At 43.4% G+C, this 16,169-nt stretch overlaps 1 non-coding gene across 1 annotated transcript; it reads left to right on the top strand.

Annotated features, from left to right (window-relative positions):
- Nucleotides 1-674: 674 nt before the first annotated feature.
- On the top strand, nt 675-748 carry TRNAN-GUU (transfer RNA asparagine (anticodon GUU)). The gene has a single exon. It is a non-coding gene; the product is annotated as a tRNA-Asn (tRNA).
- The last annotated feature ends 15,421 nt before the right edge of the window (nt 749-16,169 follow it).

Here is a 16,169-nt window from a genome sequence, read left to right as displayed (position 1 = left end):
AGTATCAGTATGTGAAAGAAAAGGGAAAACATTTCTTCAGGTTTGGATGTGAAACTTTGTACTTGTGGAACTGTAGGTATAGATTTACTGTAAGGTAATGTGGGAAGCAGATTTTGATAAAATAATAATAGCAACATTAGCTTTTCTTCTCGGCTGTATTCAGTCACTTAGAACAGTAAATATAGTTTACCTACATGCATGCAGAGGGCTGCTGCCTGTTTTAGACAGTTTAACTGTTCCCTGTAGTTGCTTTAAACCAACTTTTAAATATATTAGCAGGGCGATTTGGCCATGGCATTTGGGAATTATTATATAATTTGCCATGATATTTGGGAATGATATTATTATATATTATTATGTGTAATGCATTAATTAGCAGCTGCCAAGAAGAAGTAGTTTTAACTCCAACTCGTGAATTTATTCCCTAAAAAAAAAAAGAAAAAAGAGTGCTGCAGTGAACAACGATTTTGGGAATTAGCCTTTTATATTGGGTAGGAGAAGAAAAGCCGCCGTTCCGGTTCTTTTTTCAGCACTCCACCAGCACGCCGCAAGGTTTAGGAGCCCGGACTCCCCGGGTCCGTGGTGGCCGCCGGTCGGCAGGACAGGGGCGAGGAGGCGGCGAGGGCGCGGCGCCGCAGCTCATGGGCAGCAGGGCAGAGGCGCCTACAGCAGGAGTCTCTGTGGCGCAATCGGTTAGCGCGTTCGGCTGTTAACCGAAAGGTTGGTGGTTCGAGCCCACCCAGGGACGGTTTCCACTTTTGGCTCGGCGCCGCCGGCCGTCGTTTTGTGCGTGTTCGCCGGGGGAGGATGTGAGATTACCGCCGGCGGCCCTGCAGGCGCCGCGTGTTGCCGGGCAGGGGGGCCCCCGCCGGGGAGCGCAGCGGCAGCGGGGCCGCGCCCGCCCGCCCTCGGCCCTGGCATAGAGCGACTTCCCTGCTCACGGCGCCCCAGCTCCTGCGGGGCCAGACGGCCGTGTCCTTCCGTACCCTGGCGAAGGGTGCGGGACAGACGACACCTCCTGCTCCCTGTCCGCGGCGAAGCGGGTTCTGTGAGCGGCCCCAAGCGCTGGCGGGGAGCCGAGTGCCCGAGAGTTTGTGCATCCCGTGCCCTCGCGGCGGGAAGTGCGAAGGAAAATCCCGTTTTGGAGCTGCACGGTGACAATTAGCGATGGTGCCGGGCGATGGGGGTTTGCTCCGCGAGGCGTTCACGGCGCTCCAGCACTCGGGCGATCGCCAGCGGACAGCGTGGGTGGGAGCCGAGGCTCGGGGGCAAACGCCGTTCGCGAGGAGGATTATTGCGGTTACTGCCGGCTACGACCATCGCCGGCGCTCCGCGGTGTGAACGGGCAGAACGGCGGCCCCGTCTCTCCCCGGCGGACGAAGCCCGCACAGCCGGGGTGAAGCGGGGGCGGGGGGCCCGGGATCCCGGCGGCAGAGCCGCTGCGGGGCCTCCGCCGTGTCCCCGAGGCCCGGCGGGCAGAACCGGGACACCGCCGTGCCCTGCGGGTCCCTCTCCGCCCGAGGCGGGACGTGCTCCAGGCCCGTTCCCTGCTGGCAGGAGGCGCGGCCGCTCCGGGCTCGCCCTGCCCGCACGAAGCCGCTTTGCATAAATGAATGTTAAAAGCAATTACGCTGGGAGCTTCGCCTAAACGTGTCAATTAGAAGTTGGCACCTTCGCCGTATCCGAGCCCGAGAGCCGATTCCAACGAGCGCTCCGGTCGCGTGAAATCCGGCTGCCTTCCAGCCCGACCTCTGCCAGCTCTGCGAGGATCTATTTACAGTTTATAGAAAACAGGATCCGTATTAAAAATGCCCCTTCCCCAGCGAAGCTGTATTTCACAGATCTTTCTGTTCAACCGCCTGGTTTGAATAAGGGATACAGCCTTCTTAAAGGTCAGGCTGTGCCATTGATTTACCATCGATGACAAGATACGGCCCTCGCTAGCCAAGATACCGGAGAAAAGACATGTATTAAGAAACACCGAAGAATCTTTTGAAAGTAGTAAACCCTAAATCGTTGGTGTGATGGCATATTTTTTTTCCTGTCATCCGCATCTTTTTCATTTCGGTAAAACATTTTGAAAAACTGGTAGCTGTGTGGTAAGCATCAGGGGAGGTGTAGCTCACCTCCCACCTAACATCGTTAGCTACACTTAACCCGTAAATATTTTCCACTGATCGGGAGAATTTTATTTTAACTAAGGTGACAGGTAAATCCCCTTCTCGATAGTTCCACGTTGTTTGCAGCGCAGGATGAATTCAGCCCAGTAGCCCTGCATTCGCTACAGTCAGCAAAGCCTCGCAGAAGATGAAATCTGAAAGTCTGCAGTCGTCTGTGCTTGGACCGCCGCACTACCAGGCAGGCATAAAGAGCTTACAGGAACTGTCAACAACAAAAAATTGATCATGCCAGTGTGAAGCACCAATGGCTGGAAAACCAGTAACAATTTAGGAACTAAAATTTACCCAACTGATAGTTCATGAGGGAGGACAGGCGGTTCTGCTCCCACAAAGCAAGTCTTGCTTTCCTTAGCAAGTCACAGATGGCTATTGCTGACTAGGAGGTTTGTTAAGGCTCCTTCCAGTTGCTGCGCGTCGGTGTTAAAAGTGCACCATCAAACCTGCTAAAATAGGTGCGGAGTGTGAGCATCCACACGGCGTTCCTGCGACACGTGTACAGGAGGAGGCTCTTCCTAAGGCACATCATGGGCTCGGTAATACAAAGAGACGTTTAGGCAGCGCTTGATAAACTCATTTTGTAGAAGTGGAAAGCTCGTGCATGGGAAGTGCCTCATCCCATCTGCTCACTAACTAATTACAATTAAGGTTGTGGAGAACAGGAAACCTGTTACATTTTTCGGACTAGATAGGGAATCGAAGCTTTCTTTGTATGAAGTAAAATTTTTTTAGAGGTCAGTGAAGCTTTCAGTTCTCAGCCATGAATAGAGCTTCTCGTAGCCGTGTAATGTACCCAGACAAACCAGCCGGTTCTTGCCTTAATCCATTTATCTATATGCAGTCTAGGATGCTGTTTTAAGTGTAATGGGGGACTACATCATCTGATGCTTTTAGGAAAAAGACTTGACATATTCAAAGTGACGTCTTAACAAACACCGAGATACATTCCAGAGTAAATATTTCCAACCGATATTCCAAGCAATATCTAAGGTATCTGGGGAAGACTAGCTGTCGATATGTCCGAGAGAACCCAGGACCAGCGGACCGCCGGTTGTCTGAACCTGGCATCCCCAATGCCTGGATAAACCCCAGTAACCCGCAACGCGCCGCGGCTCTTTGTTCGCGCAGCGATGGGACGGGGACGCGGGGCTGGGGGCGGCCGGCGGACACAGAGCTGGGGACAGAGGGGACAGCTCTGCCGCGGTCCCACGCCGCGGGCAGAGCCCGGGGGCTCCGCACGCCGTGGAGGGGGAGCCACCGCCGGCCTCCTGTGGCCCGGCCCTGCGGGACGGGGGGCTTGGGGGAGCCTGGCGCTCCCCGCTGGTGCAGGACCCCTCCCGCCGCGTCCAGCGGAGCCCTGGGGGATGGGGAGGGCACGGCTGCCCGCGGTGCTGGCGCCCCCGGCCCGAGCCGACCTCCGCCGCTGCTCGGGACGCTCACACACACGGGGACACGCGGGGACAAAAGAACTCTCCCCCCGCTACGAGAAGCCCCAGGGGAGAGGTGGGCTGTGCGTGGGAGCCGGGCGGATCCGCGCCGCCCCCTCCCCTGGCTGGGGCTTCCCTCTGCCTCCTGCCAGCAGGCAGGGCCGCGCCGAGCCGGGACCCCCCCGCGGCCGCCGGCGGCAGCGGAACCGCGGCCCCGCCGCCCCCTCGGCCCCGCGGCCGCCCCGCCCCGCAGCTGCTCCGTGTCCGCCCGGGAGGGGACGCGCGGAAGGCCAGGTGCGGGGCGCGGGAGCCGCCGCCCCCGCGGAGCCGCCGCGCTCCGGGCGCTGCCCCGGCCGAGCCTCTCCCGGGCCGGGCGCGGCTCCGCCGGGGGTGTCCCGGCCGGCGGCGAGCGGCCGTGCGGGAGCGGCTCCGGAGGGCTGAGCGGTGTCCGGGCTGGGGGCGAGGCGGCTGTGAAGCAAACCCCCTTTGAACTTTGGCCAATATTTAATGACTCGGGAGGCTGATAAGATGGGGAATAAAATATTCATGGTCTCAATAAAGACGGGGAGCCGGAGTACTGGAAAGATGAAAAACTGTAGAGCTCCGCAGAAAGGGTGCAGAAAACAGCCATCTTGAATATTTTAATCTCTGGCAAGTGTTTCTTTGGAACAAAATGGATGTTGGAGGGAAACAGCATAGTTAACATTACTGTAGCCTTCCATTTCTAACACCATCCCTCTCGCAGAATTCAGCTGGCAAGAAGTGAGATTGGAAGGGACGCCACAGCCTTTCATCTACCTACAATGGCAATAAATAATCATAATCTGAATACTGTGGTCTGGAAATTTAGTACCTCTCTAAGTAATGGTGCTTTTTTTACCCACGATTTATATCGATTTGTTTGCATCGACATAAGTCACGTGTAATGCTCCAGAAACACTCTTAGAGCTCATGCAACATAAAGAAACAATTGGTCTGTGTTCACCCAGAACACATTGGTAAAGGTTTTTTTATTTTTAATGATACTGTACGTTGTTACCGTCACCAAAGTCAAAGGAGGTATTCCTACCGATTAGCCTGGAAATTGAATCAGGCCCTGGGTTCAGAGTTTGTTGTGTATTCATGATATGAACCAATTATTCTAAGGATTCATTGTTTGGCCATAAAAATCACTCTAGGCTGAAATTAGGCTTAGAAAGTCCCCGGGATTTTTTCCATTTCTACTAAAATGGGTTAACAGCTGTCTTTATATTTTCTTTCCTTCCCCCCCTCATTCAAACTGATGGTGAAAACAAATACAACATGCTGATTTCAGATGCTTTTTGTTTTCATATAAGTGTAAAATAACTTCCCCCCTGCTTTTTCTTTTTTCCCCCTAAGAATTCTAAGTCTGTTTATGCTGCTTAGGCCTTCGCAAATTTTTTTTCTTTCCCCTTTTTTTCCCTTTTTTTTTTTTTTTTTTTTTTTTTTTACAAAGGAACACCGACTAAAGTGGGGGATGTGGTGGGGGCAGAGACAATAAGTCAGTGGTTCAGCTACACAGGCTCAGAAAGGCTCCTTCCCCGGGATTATTTATTTATATCTTTCCTCGTTGCTGTTTGCTTACTTTGGACCTATTCCTTCACAGATAAGCTCAGCAGAAACAACGCACTTTAAAAACAAAGACAGCTGAAAAAAATATAATTCAGGGATGGCTGGAGAGCATTGTCTGAAGATTAAAGAATAGGATTTCAAGGCAGAACTGTTTGATTTTATTCACTTACTGATTTCTTTAATGTCAGTTTGGGCAGCAGTTCTAATCCTAATTTTTAAGGATAAGGTTTGTATTGAGAATGGTATTGTTCTTATTAAAGTTTATAATTTTTCAAGGAAATTTTGAGTTACTGCATATGCAGTTCCTGATTTCAGCACCTTGCTACAGCTTTACTTTCTGTATCTGAACATTTTTGCTTTAATTTCTCAGTGCCATACTCTCCCCCGTGGATTGATACATGAAAATATATTTAGCTTCTGCTCCATAGGCATCTTGATGTTTGTACAGCATTTCATGAGACTATTTGGATCAAAAGGCACTATGAAATCAAGCAGCTTCCTGGTTATTTTTTTACAATTGGAGCACACAGGAATCTCCAAAGAATTTGTAAAAAGCAGAGTGAGCAAAATTACTAAAATGCAAATTACAAGCTCCATCAAAGCCTAAAACTACTGACTCATGTTTGTGAGAAAAAAATGCATAGACTAGAAACAATAACCTCGAAAAGGAGGCACTAGCTTCTTAAAGGCCAGGTCCTGTTCTAAAAATGAAAGCACCACTCAGCTCAAATTGTTATTGTTATCTAAGAAACAGGAAAATTTCAGCTAGATTGAATAATGCTGGGGACTGCTATAGGGCCCAAAGAGGAAAGCTGTGTCACATTTGCTGAAAGGAACTGCATTTAAATGTCATGAAAATCCGATTTGTGTGGGAAAGGTATGTAGGGTTCCAGGGAGGAAACAGGGTGCAAAGAAGTACCAAGGAGATATAACACTGTATTTTGTCCCTCAGATGTGAAGGACAAAGAGATTTTGCAGAAATAAACAAAATAAATTCATTAATTTATAAGTTATAAATTAATTACAAATTATTTTTAATGATGACACAAAATATTTATTTTACCCAAAACAAATGTATTAATAGGAAGAGAAATAACAGTTTAGTACTTTTGCTGTAAAGAATAAAACTTTGATTCATAGAGTTTATTTGCCCTAATGCACTTAAAGCATCATTACATGAGATGGGTTCAGACTGCTTTTTCTGTTAAGTATTGTATTCCTTTGTCATCATCATAGCTTTGGTGGTAAAACCTGAGAGTTAAATTGCACCTTCATAGTTAAACAGACAGGGAAAATTGTGGGAATATTTGTATCTACACCTTTCAGAAGGGCAAGGAGTACTTGGGCATTTCCAAATAACTGAGGCCAAGAGACTGGTGATTTTATGATTTATTTTGAATGGACTGGAAATTCTGGTTATTTTATTTTCTTGTTGGGTCATTGGCACATCAGGCTCTGCAAATAACTATTAAGTGCTTGCTAGAGTAGTGCATATATTGGTAAGGAATAGTTGGTTTAACAAGCGGGATGCTGTTTTTAAGTATACCTTCTTAAAAGTCAATGCAGCTAAATCCCTTTCACTGTTTAGAAAATGATTGTAAAGCTATGCAGTAAAATGGCACAATTAGAGTGATCATTTTTGGTCTCCTTTTCACTTTACAGGTTTCCCTGCAAACATTTCTGGTTTTCTCAGACAGATGTGTTCTTCAGATCATTTCTCTAAATATTTCTTCTCCTGTGGTTCGATTGAGAATAGGCAGTGACAAGTGGCTGATATTTAAAATTCAGATCTTCGGTTTTATGTAAGGACATACTTTATCTGACTTTTTTTTTCTTGGGTGGCGTAAATATTCTGAAACTCAAAAATTAGCTTTGTAGGTACTCACCATAATTTGCTTAGCCTCAGCAGAGTAGAAGTGATTCAGAAAAGATCTGTGCTGTGACAAAATACACTGTGCTTGGTACTGCTGGGCCTCACAGGGTTGCCAGCCCTGAGGTACTTCCAGTATAAATGAGAGATAAAACTCGTAATTAATGATGTGCAAAGTTCTGAGTTTAGACAAATATTTGCAAAAATGTTTTATTCATTTGCCTTTAGTATTTAGTAAACGAATTCTAGGTTTGACTGGGTCTAACTTAAAATTAGGAAATAAAAAAAATAAAGGACTTGTCCTCTTTCATTTTCCTTTGGGCAGTGCAGGTCTGGTCAAACAGAAGGTGGAGCTTCCCCAGAGCCAGCAGCCGTGGCTGAGCTTGACTTTTCTCCTATGAATAGTTCACTTACACCTTGTAGCTTGTTCCGTTATATCATGTTGTTCAGAGCTTAAAACCCAAGGATATTCTGTATGCCTAACCTAACTATTCCCTTCTTTTCAATCCCAAGACCCAGCACTTGCTTTTACTGCTGTCACACACTTCTAAAATCACAGATATGCTGGCTGGAAAGGTAATAATTAGGAGTTTATTGTGGAAAGAAGATAAGATTATCTGCAGTAAAGATTTATTATTAGAAAATGAATAGCCTCATTTTCAAGATTTAAGAGACTTGTAAAAATTACCTGCTGGATGGTTTTTTAGTTTCCAGTTCACGTAAGTGCTGAAAGAACTGTTTGGGGCCTATAACCCAGCTTTTGGAAAGTATTCCTGTAGTGGAAAAAAATGTTAGGGATTTGGAAATGAGGACTCATCTGGCTAGTAGATGTTCATAAAAATCTTAATGACTTCAGCAGCCTGAGGCTGTTCGGACTGGGCTGGGCTTGGATAGAAACTACTGGACTGGCTGACTGGAGGATTCCCTCTCTGCACATGTAGTGATAAGGGAAGGACTGGAAAAAAGGCTTTGAAATCTTTTGAGTGTATCTGTGGCTTGGCTGACACTGTCTCTTTTTAAAATGATTCTGTATTATAAATTGCATGAAAAAAGATAGGAGCTCTAATGCATAAGACGGTTTGGAAACTTGTGCATAAAACTCTTCGGGTCTTTTCTACAAAGGCACTTCACAGTTTTATACATGTCATTTTTCTTAGTTTACAGCTTTATATAATGAGTATGTTCCTCTGAACTGAAAGTGTTTTCAATTTAGTTTGTGTTGCTTTGGAGGGCTTTTCAAGCTAAAATCACAATGTATTTGACTTAAAATGGTGACACTGTTATATATGGAAAAGCTACTTTACAGCATTTCTAGAGGCTTTTACATACTTCAGTAATTTTACTGTTACTCAGACATCTGTGTGCTTTTAACTCAAAGGCAATGCTGTTGCTCTCAGGGGTAACTTGACTTTGGTGGTAATATGCAAGGGAGAAATCTAATTTATGGTCAGTTTGGCAGTTGGTTTGAAAAGTGGAATGATAGAAAACCAATATTGGTTCATTAAAGAAAAACAACCCACCTTCATATTCAGTTCTAGTCTGGTCAATGTATACTAAGCACATGGTACTGCAGCTGGGCCACTGGGTGCTATTGGCAATTGGGGGTTATCTCTGAAATCTGTGCTGATTTTCACTGAGCATATTTAAATCTGTTTCTCCTTAAGAAAACGTAGGGTATGTTGTCTTGGTCTCACAGGGCTGAGTGGGATGGTCCTGAAGGTTAGGAGTATTGTGATGCTGCCGCTAAGAAAAAAAGGCGTATTTTAGAAAAACTCAGCAGATCATCATTCTCCCCAGGAAAAATTCTCCTGTCACTCAGCCATGAGTCTACAGTATGGTGCAGCAGTCTGCTGCTCTGACAGCCTCTGGGGCATTCCTCTGCCAGCAAACTGAAATCCCATCACTGACACCGGGTACCAGCACGAGGCTGTGAAGCTGTCCTGAGAAGAACTGCCAGGTGAGCTGCTGTGGCATGAAGCAGTGCTCTGGCATTGATGAGACCACTAAAGCAGGGCATTCTATGTTGCCCCTACCTCTTGGGAGGTACAGAGCTGATGAACATGCCACCAAATAAGACTTTTTTCTTTAACTATTATTAGTTATGTATTGAATCTCCCTGACTTTGCTAACCTGCAGAGGAGCAACAGATTTTTGCAACAACACTGTCCTCTTATTACAGTGGTCACAGTCATTTCTAGGGGATTATTTCCCGAGTTTGGTATTTGGGATATTCTGCTGATTTAATTAGTTATTCAAAGAGTTCTTCTCAGCCTTTCTGGAGTATAGACTGAGGTGTTGTCTGCAGGTGGCAGCTGGGGCTGTGGAGGCTGCCATGGCTCTCACAGAGACTCAGAGCATTTGCTGAAGCTCCAGCCCCACGAGCCCAGGCAGTCACAGCTTTTAGAGGCAAAAGCTGTCCTTCCCTGAGCCCTCAGTGCCCTTGGTTGAGGAGGAGAAAGAAGAAAGAAACTTGTTTGCTCTTGTGGTACTGGCGCAGTCAGCGACAGATTCATGATGTTCCTATGTGGGATATGAAAGCAACCCCCCCTCCCCGTGATCCCGTCTCCTTCCACCACTGTGTGTTTGGAGCAGTTTTTCTGGTGTGCAAGCATCCATCCATCCATCCATCCATCCATCCATCCATCCATCCATCCATCCATCTATCCATCCCTTCATCCCTGCTGCTCCTGCAGCTGGCTGTGCTACTGGCTTAGCTCCTCTGGAGCAGCAGTTCCTGTCAGGCAGCAACACGAGTGCTGTCTGCACAAGATGAATATTCTCGCTCATATTTTCTTTCCTTCTCTCTTCATTTTCCCCTGATCTCTCCGCTGGATTTTTTATTTCTGAAGACCCTCACTCCCTTTGGTTAGTCTCCCATCTCCCCCTGCCCCCTTTCCTTTTTTCTTTCATTCATTTTTCTCATTTCTTGTATTCTCCCTTCACTTATTTTTCTCTCTATTATCTTTCCTGTCCTCCTCTGCATTCTTTCAATCCCAGCAGGGCTCGCGCATACAAATTGACCCCCTCCCAGCCAGTAATGTGATCGAAGCTCTTTGTGGCTCCTACTATCTCTATGGTAACTATCAGGGGGGTCTCGCGAGTGGTGGTAGACCCAATGCATCAGCCCACGTACTGTTGTTCTTGCCGGCGTTATGTGCTGACCACATGGGCCTGACTGCTCATTTACAACTACTTCTTATTAAAAAAAAAAAAAATTGATACCCTAAAGTGCTTAAATGGGGAGAGCGGAGAGCACACTTGAGCACAAATAGTTGTTGGGTTCTCTGGGTTTTGGAAAATGGTTTATGTGTTCAGAGTTGCTTTACTTGGCAGATCCGTTGTTGTTTTCTAATCGTCGTGGAGTGGCGTGTTGGCTGTTTCATGGACTCTGGAAACTACAGTTATGCTGCAAAAATGAGTATCTGCATTTCATGGGTGGCCAGTGGCGCTGCAGTGGTGGTGTCTGTGATCACCAGCACAGACTGAGAAAGTATGTACGAGGGGCTTGCATGTTATAAATGTTGTGAGCTCTTGCTTTGCCCGGTGCTAGCCAGCTTACTGCACATCCCCCAGTTGCTGGGATCTGTGCAAGCGTGGAGCAACTATAGGATCTGATGGAAGGAATGGTTGAAAAATCTATGGTGTGACAGAGGAAATGGCCATGGTTCTTTTTGGTGGTAAGGTTTTCCTCAAATAGCCAGGGATGCCAGTGGAAATGTGGAGAACCAGGGAAACTTAAGGCTGTGGTAATTATTATGCAGTACGTACAATATTAAAAATACAATTCCTGTCATGATTGTACTCCAAATATCATTCTGTTAAATTCTTCAAAACCCTTATGATTTTTGTGTTCCCCTCCAAATATGTATATTTGTGTCCAAAAAATTGATTCATTTGTCATACCTGCTAATTCCATTCATCACATCAGCTTATAGGCAGCAATATATAAAATCTATGACAATCTTTTTCTTTTTAAGATTTACTTAGCTTTTAAAATTAAATAAAAATTTCTGAATTAAAAAAATAAAAAGTCAACTAGCCTTGTTATATCCTGACATTGCATATTCCTGCATTGCTTAGGATGTGCGATGTCAATCAGTTAACTACACCTTACCAGCCTTTCAGCTACGTGAAAATGCACTACAAAGCCAACACCATCCTATTTGAGTCTCTACAACCCTCAAGCAATTACGCAGCACACTGCGTTCACACTGAAAGCATTCCCTTGTTCCAATTCTTGAAACGAATAAACTTCTGAAGATGATTATTATATTTTTCAGTGGGCTGCATAATCCATACTCACAACTGTATTAATAGTTTAGTTTGCCTTACAGTGCATCGATGGTGAGTTTTACCTCTACTTGCCTGTGGATAAATCAACATCTATAAACTGCCTTTTGGGGTGAAATGCAGACAGCGGTGAAAGGGTTAACACTGTGGGCATTTAAGTGGTCATAATTAACAGTCCATTAAGATGAATGGGGAAAGTTCGCACTTAGCGATGCTGTTGTTTAATTCTGCCTGTTTACAGACTCAAGAGAACAACAGTGAAGGGCTTGAGATTGCCCAGGGTTTGCAGTAGGGAAGTTAGGAATCACATTTTAAAATAAACTATAATTAGATTAAAAAAAAAAAAGGCAAAAATCATTTGGGAAACACATTTCTTGCTTTGGGGGATTTCTCTTGTCCCACTTCACTTTCTCAAATAAGTGGGTTGATACTAACTACCATTTTGCTTTCCACTGAAAAAGTCCACCAAACAAAGCCCTCACTATGCTTAATCCCCTCCCCGTTTCAGAACGATTTATATAAGCTATGGATTTTGTAGCCGGGTACAAAAGGGATGCAGGAGGAACTCAGCTCTACTAACCTGTAAAGGTCCTTCTTGCTTTGATGGGTGGCTGCTCTTCTGAAGTGTTTAACATTTGACATAAACCCCCACTATTAATATCATTAATATTGAAGATTAAAAATATTAAATAGGACATAAATCCAACAGCCTAGAAAATCTCTTGGCTTCATCTGTCTTTTGCATCCCCAAGATTTTACAAAAATATTTTTCAGCTTTTTCTCCAGTGAGGTTGAAAATTAATTTTGTTAAAGGGAAGCTAAATTTTTCATGTAATCTGTTCATTCCAATCTCTGAAATTTTAAAAAAACCATAAATCAAAAGAGCACAGCTCTACCAAGACTCGCAAGAGAATCCTGGGGGTTGCTAACCTTGCTGCCGAAGAATGCAGCTTCTGCTGCCAGTCTGGAGTCAGAGCTCCTGAGAGAGCTGCAACGGGCCCAGGCAGAGAATTCACTGTTCCAACAAGGACGATTTCAGCCAAAATGCAGTAGTGGAAATGCTAGAGAAGTCTGTCATTTCAAAGTAATATACAGTTCTTTTTATAAGGTCTCCATTTTATTGGTACAATTTTTTCCTTGTAAAGGATTGTGAGTGTAATTAATTATAGGCAATAAATTGTAAGTGCATTTCATAGCTCCTGTATGGCTGGCTATATGACAGCACTCAGAAATGCAGTTATTAAACATACTGAAGAGCAGTAGAGTAAGCAGTCATTTTCTCTAGATTTTTTTTTTTTTGTATCAGAGTGTCTGAAAACAGTGTGACAAAAATAAAAAATCAACATTTTCATGGAATGTTTTAATTATGAATGTCAACATAAATTTTTCCAGACAGTATTTCAGTGTTAAGAGCAGCAATGCAGCTAAAAGTTAACCTAAAAATACAATTATAGAATTACGTTACCTGTTTTTGTTGGAAATAATATATTCATGAATGAATATGGTTTTGCATTTGTCTACAGTTTGAATTTCTTGTGCTTGCTTTTAAATAACTTTGAAATTTAAAAATACAATGCTTTTAAAAAAACTAATTTTGAAGTTTTGATGAGAACTCAATGTTAATTTTAGCAATGTTAATTAGATATTAATTTTTGTTTGGTTAAATTTAAATTAGTTCACAATGCCTTTGATTATTAACAAGAAAAATGGACCTGAAAGAGCCAGAATGATTTCTGGAGATACTTTGCAGAAAATCTTGTTTTATCATGTTTTCAGGTTTATAGAAATGTAAATTTACTTGATTTAAAATAAAATATTTAAAATTAGTTCAGCAACTTGAATTCTGCATGTCTCCGATTGATAGAAATTGTTAACATTTTGAAAACAAGGAAACTGGAACAAATAGTCTGAATTAACAGGAAACAGTACTTCATGCTGCATGTCCCATTAAAACTGTTAGTTACTTTTCAAAATCTAATAGTTTTTTTCATTGATTAAAACCAGAATCCAAAATAATATAGGACAAAGACAAACTAAAGCTGTGTTTGAAGAATGGTAGAATTCTTATTCATTAAACAGAAATTAAAACAGGTTTCAGTAATACATAATCTATTGTACAGGGGCATCTTGGTCAGCAGCTTGAGGGCAATATGAATACTTTTCTCTTTAAGAAAAAGTCATATTTTACCTCTTCTTTTACCTGGTACTCCTTTCTTTGGTGATTCTTGTTTTGTGTCACTGCTTTCATTCACCTTTAATTGCAATCACTGCCAGTTTCAGAGACAAGCTCTATATGCTTTTTCCTTCTCCTTGATTTGTACAGTAACTAGCCACAAATCCTTTGACTTCTCCAAAACATAAGCCATTGGTTTCCACAGATTAGGAGTTGACTGGTTACAGGATATTCAGTAAATGTTCTTCCTAAGAAGTAAAACCATACTGTTTCTTTGTTTCAGCTGTAAAGAACCTGCCATGATAACAACAGCCTTTAAATGATGATGTCAAAATGTCAAAGAGGAAAGTGGCTGTGTGTGAGGTCAGGAGTCTCACTGATGCAGAAAGCAACTCAAGAAAAAACTAGTATGAGTTCTAGTGAATTTTGGAACAGGTTCAAAAAGGGAATGTTTCTGAGAGTGGCATAATATATTTATTCTGGATACAGGATCTGCAGGTTTCCTTTTTTTTTTCTAGGTTAAATGTCTCTCTATATGACTCACCTCTAGCCCTGGACACTTCCTCAGATGAGAGGAAGAAGGAGAATTTGCGAGTCTAATCCTTGTATAAGACTCAAATTTATTTAAGCTGGAGTCTTGGATGCACAGAGTTGTGGATCTTAATTAATATCAAGATTGTGGTGATATCTTTGAATGATGTGGATTTTGTATATCCTGCACACTTTACATAAGCTGCTGTATATGTGGTCAGACTTCACACACGCACACAGAGAAAATATTTTGAATTGGAAGGGACCCACAAGGATCATCGAGTCCCAACTATTAAGTGAATGGCTGATACTTACACAGATAGCTGGGACTGTATCTGACTCATACTGCTGGTCTATTAGTGTGTGGTGCAGGTTTGCCTAAAAGAGACAGGTGTTTTTTGCAGAATACAGGCAACTATTGAAAAATCAAGCAGCTGTTAGAATGTGCTATTGAGGAAAGAAAACTGCTAGAATGCAGCAGTGCTTTCAGCACAGGCATTTTCTCCAGTGTGTGTAATGACTGACAAGTTGTTTCTGATCCTGAGCGCTTGGATGGAGTCTGGGAAATCTCATCCTGGTTGTTGTTACCGGCAGGACTGTCCCGATGGTGCTTTGGCCTTCAAGCCAGACACTCATGGGCATCTGTGCTCCTACCTGTGGTCTGCTACCAGCAGCAGCAGATGATGGTAGATGATACTGATATCATTGTCTCAAGGAACTGCAGAGTGGGTTCTTTTAAGAATTATAATAACAATTATCTAATAACAATTTGAAGGTACTACAGACCAGAAGGGTTTTTTATATCAGAAATGAAATTTCCAACAGTTCACTTTACCGGGTGCTACCTAGGAAAGCTTTTCTAAAAGTTTGTTTAAGGCACAGAGATAATTCTAATGCATAAATGGGATTTGCTAGTATCTGTTATAGGAATAAATTAATCACTTCTTGCTTTCAGGACCAGGCAGATAATTTACCTGGGTTCATGTGATGGTTTTTCACTTTACTGGACATCAATTCACACCTCTCAGGTTGATATAGGACGGATTTAAGCGCTCATTTTAGATAAATCAGGCATTATTTTCTGCAAAGGAGAGCCTATAGCTCCCATGACACTTGTTGCCTGTCTCTGGGACATACCAGCATTTTGTGCACTTGGTTACCTTAGGTTTTGTAGGATGAATTCCTTTGTCCAGGGCTAGGGCTAAGTAGAGATGCTCACAGCTGCTGAGGATATCTCTGATCCCAGTTGCTCTGTGGTGTTTCTGTGACCTTATTAAGTGAACGTGGATCACTCCATTCTCAACAAAATTATAGCACTGAGCGGAAACAGAGGCAAGACATGGCTGTCTTTTTGGTGTTGATATTTACAATTCACTGTTTTTAAATAGGTAATTTTTTCCCAAATGTTTTTAAAATCCTGTCTTCTATTCATTGAGCAAAGAAAGGAAGAAAATCAATACTTGGTCTCTGGTGAGCAGAAGCTTAATTTTAACTGAGATTTCCTTATTTGCATGCCCAAGGAAAGAGTCATAATTGATGCTGCTTTGGAGCCAGAGAAAGTGCTCTGAAGACAGTTCTCCAATCAGGAGAAAACTTCCTTGAAACTCAAGCCAGAGAGTTTTTCTTACTACTCTTATTTGTCTATCTTGGTAGAATTATTAATTTTAAAAGAAAAGCATTTCTTGTCTTTTTGAGAAAATATAAGTGACGATTTTGTGTCATACAATTTTCCTACATTTGTTCTGAGCAGAGGAGAGAAGAGAGCTTCAAACTTTGTGTCATATGGAGTTTGTTTAAGCTAGATTTGGATTTGTAGACTGCAACCATTTGTGAGAGAAAGGCCATTTGAAATACATGGCAACTGTAAAGGTTTCACCCGCTCTGTGAGATTTACTCATGGGCTGTTTGGATCTTTTCCTAAAACTCTTGCTATGGAAATTTTTGAGGAATCGATGCCATGCTATTTACTAGCTGTATGATTTGCATGGGATTCTCTGCTGGCAGCAGCATGGGACTGATCCCACCTTGAAATGCCGTGACCCATGTTAGGCCTGGGTGTTGGAAAACTGTTTGTCTTTACTGTCAGATGCTGGAGGAAGATCAGAGCT

This window comes from Pseudopipra pipra, chromosome 1 (assembly GCF_036250125.1).
Source record: "Pseudopipra pipra isolate bDixPip1 chromosome 1, bDixPip1.hap1, whole genome shotgun sequence".
Lineage (NCBI taxonomy): Eukaryota > Metazoa > Chordata > Aves > Passeriformes > Pipridae > Pseudopipra > Pseudopipra pipra.
This window is presented reverse-complemented; position numbering and strand designations above follow the sequence as displayed.